Source organism: Grammomys surdaster, unplaced genomic scaffold (genome assembly GCF_004785775.1).
Source record: "Grammomys surdaster isolate TR1022 unplaced genomic scaffold, NIH_TR_1.0 345, whole genome shotgun sequence".
In the NCBI taxonomy this organism is placed as follows: domain Eukaryota; kingdom Metazoa; phylum Chordata; class Mammalia; order Rodentia; family Muridae; genus Grammomys; species Grammomys surdaster.
The window spans coordinates 32,770-36,211 of NW_021604764.1; the positions used below are offsets into that span (position 1 = coordinate 32,770).

Below are 3,442 nucleotides of genomic sequence, written 5' to 3' on the forward strand. Positions count from 1 at the left end.
CTCTGCCTCTGCCTCTGCCTCTGCCTCTGCCTCTGCCTCTGCCTCTGCCTCTGCCTCTGCCTCTGCCTCTGCCTGCCTGTCTGACTGTCTGTCTCTGTCTCTCTTTTTTTCTTGTCCCTTCAAAAACTTAGTGGCAGTGTCATCTGCTGATATGCCTCAGGTTTCATTTACTCATAACTGAACTTGTGCTAATCATTACTTTGGGAAATGCTTCTCAAATGACTGCTTTGAGCGTATCTGTTTCTGGTAAATGTTTTGTCAATCATTGTAATGTATCCCTAAGCCATTTTTTTTGTGGCAGCAGGAGGAGAGTGTTTTTTTTTTTTTCCTAAGAAGAGGATTTCTGCATAAAATTAAAGGGCATGCACTTCTGAATTACTTGAAATAGTTTTGGAGCTGATAAAGGACTCTTGGGCTGTAAATGATACAATAGAATTTGAAAGCTGATTATATTATGGTGATGGTGTACATACATATCAAAGTTTTAAAAATTCAAGAAGAGTGCTGGTCAGATGGCTCAGCAGTTAAGAGTACCAACTGCTCTTCAGGAGGTCATGAGTTCAAATCCCAGCAACCACATGATGGCTCACAACCACTGGTAATGAGATCTGATGTCCTCATATGGGTGTCCGAAGACAGCTACAGTGTACTTTGACCCAGAGCTAGCAGGGCCAGAGTGAGCTGGAGGAGGGGGGATACAGAGTGAGCAGGGGTCAGGAGAGAGCGGGACCAGAGCAAGAGGGAAACTTTTTAGGGGGTGCATTATTAAACATTTTGCTTTGATTACTGAGTTAATTCTGCTGTTTCACAGTGACCCAGTCTAGCTTTGTGCAGTGATAGTATCGTAGCCAATGAAGTTTATCTGAGGCACACTTATTGCTAATTGAAAATTTTTCACAGTGACCCAGTCAGTGCTTTTCAAGGAGATAGTTTTACCTTCCTAATTTAGGTTGAATTGGAAAATAGAATATACACCACACACACACACACCAATTAGTGTTGACCTTATCTGCATGTGTTTAAGGCTTATCACTTAGCTTAGCATGGGACTCTCATCCCTGAAAGGCAGAAACAAAGCAAAATAGAACAAAACAACAACCCCAAGAAGAAAAAAACACCCACAGTCTTCCTTTGCAAACAGTCATTGATTCCCTGTAGCTCTTCAATCAGAGGTGGGGCTTTGTGAAAATATTCTCCATCCAGATTGGCATGTTGGTTGGTGTGGTACTTACAGGTCTTGTGCAGGCAAGCATATTGTTCAGACTTTATGAGAGCAACACCTCTGTCCTGTCCACAGGAAATGATCACACAGTTGTACCAGTTCTTAGGTTCCTAAGAGTCTTCCTGGCCTCTCTCCCACAATGCTCTCTAAGTACAAGGGCTGTGTGACATATTTCCAATTTGAGACTGGCCACACCATGGTCACTCTCTGAGTTTTGACTGGTGTGGAACTCTAAAAATCTCCATCTGCTGCAAAAAAAGAAAGTTCTTTGATGAGATGCAAGAGCTGCACTTATCTGTGGATATAAAGATGAGTGTTTACAAAATAACTGGAAAATATATTCCTTTGAAAATATGGTAGTGATAGGGTCTTCTCTGGGGCCTATGACCTCTCCAGCCCTAGGTTCTTTGGTAGATTTATACACGAGTTCTCTCCAATTGACTTTTAGGCTAAATTGGACAGTCATTGGCTGCCCCCAAGATATAATTATGGCACTATTACATGACTGGTGACATAGCACTACTCTCATTGTCACTGTGATTCTCAAGCTTTATAGCAGGGTAGGACTATTAATTTCATTTCTTGCTTGGAAGCTTGCAAAGTGCCTTCTGATGTGTTGAGAGCTAGCTGTCAGAGAGGAGGCTTCCAGGTTAGTAACAGTTCGATTTACTCAAGTTCTGTGAGCAATGTGTGTGCTTTCTTCAGCAATAACATCTTACTTTCATGTCTGGGAGACAGCTGAGTGTAATGGCAATAGCTTGTATTGTTTTGGCTGTCTCTTTGATTCCCCCTGACAAACAACTCAAAAGGAGGTATCCATTCCTGACACTGGGATAAATAAAACAGTACTTAAAAAAAAAACTTGGTTTGTTCCATAATCTGTAGTTTGCTTACTACTGTCGTTTATAAAGCAGTTGGTTTAAAAATATTAACTATTGCAGTACAGGGGATTGAACCTAGTGCCTTGAAAATGCCAGGTAAGCGGTTTATCACCAAGCTCCATCTTCAGGTGCCAAGTCATTTATTGATTTTAGTGATGGAAATGGAATTGAGAGCCTCATACCTCTAGGTGAGCCCTCTGAACTTCCCACCCTCTATGAGGAGTCATTTTGAGGAAAGTTCCTTAGTCCACCAAAAGAACCTAGGCAGAGGAATTATTTAGACAGCCTTCTGAGAGAGCTTGAGCCATATTGCCCTGAATTTACAAAGAATGTTGCTACTGAGACTAGTAACCAGATGTGTTGTACTGCTTCCCAATGGTGAAGTAAACACCTATGCTTGCTGTGTGCCCAAGGTAGGACAAGGGTTAGGGGTGGAGTGCTTGCCTCGCTTACTGATATTGAACTGAAAAGAGTCAGCCAGGAAGGCTAGACTTCAACAGGAATGATTCTATGCATAACTCAGGAGACCTGGGCCAGGGTGGGAAGTAGCTCAGAAAAACAAAAAACATGACCAGACACTCTAATTTCTAAACTAAGATTGTGTTTAATTAGAGAGATTATTTTTAAAAAAAAAATCATTAAAACATCTTTACTAATAGTGATTTTAAAATAATAAATCAAGTACAAAAAATCCCTATATTCTCACATAAATGTGGAATTCAAGAAACTGAATTCATAGGAGCAGAGGCACTGGACAAAGACTACGTGGTGATTACTAGGAATATGTTGAAAATGGGTGATATTAGTGAAGGGATATGATGCCCCTGTTAGACAAGAGGGTCTATTATGTAGTATGGTGATTATGGTTAATAACAAAGTAGCACATTATTGAAAACTGCAGGCTGGCATGGTGGTGCACATCTTTGATTCTAGTAATTGGGAGGCAGAGGCAGTCGGATGCCTGTGAGTTCTAGGCCAGCCTGGTTTACTTGGTGAGTTGCAGGACAGCCAGTGCTACAAAAGGTACACTGATTTAAAAATAACAACCCAAAACAGAGAGAGAGGGTAGGGGGGAAGAGAGAGAGAAGAGAAATGCTAGGAGAATTTCAAATGTTCTTATAACAAACCATAAGCTTGTGAAACAAGTATATTACTCAAGTTAATTTAGTCATCCAATAATGTATATGTATTTCAATATCACATTGCATATCATAAATTCATATTTGTCAATTAAAAGTAAAGAGTTAACTGATAGATTATGGAGGTAAGTTTTATTCAGAAGGCAGGGGGAAAACTGCCCCCAGCAAGATTCTAGTGAGACTATAAGGACAAAAACAAA

At 40.6% G+C, this 3,442-nt stretch overlaps 1 pseudogene; it reads left to right on the plus strand.

Moving 5' to 3' along the window:
* The first annotated feature begins 822 nt into the window (after positions 1-822).
* LOC114630857 lies at positions 823-950 on the plus strand (annotated as a pseudogene).
* Positions 951-3,442: the final 2,492 nt, after the last annotated feature.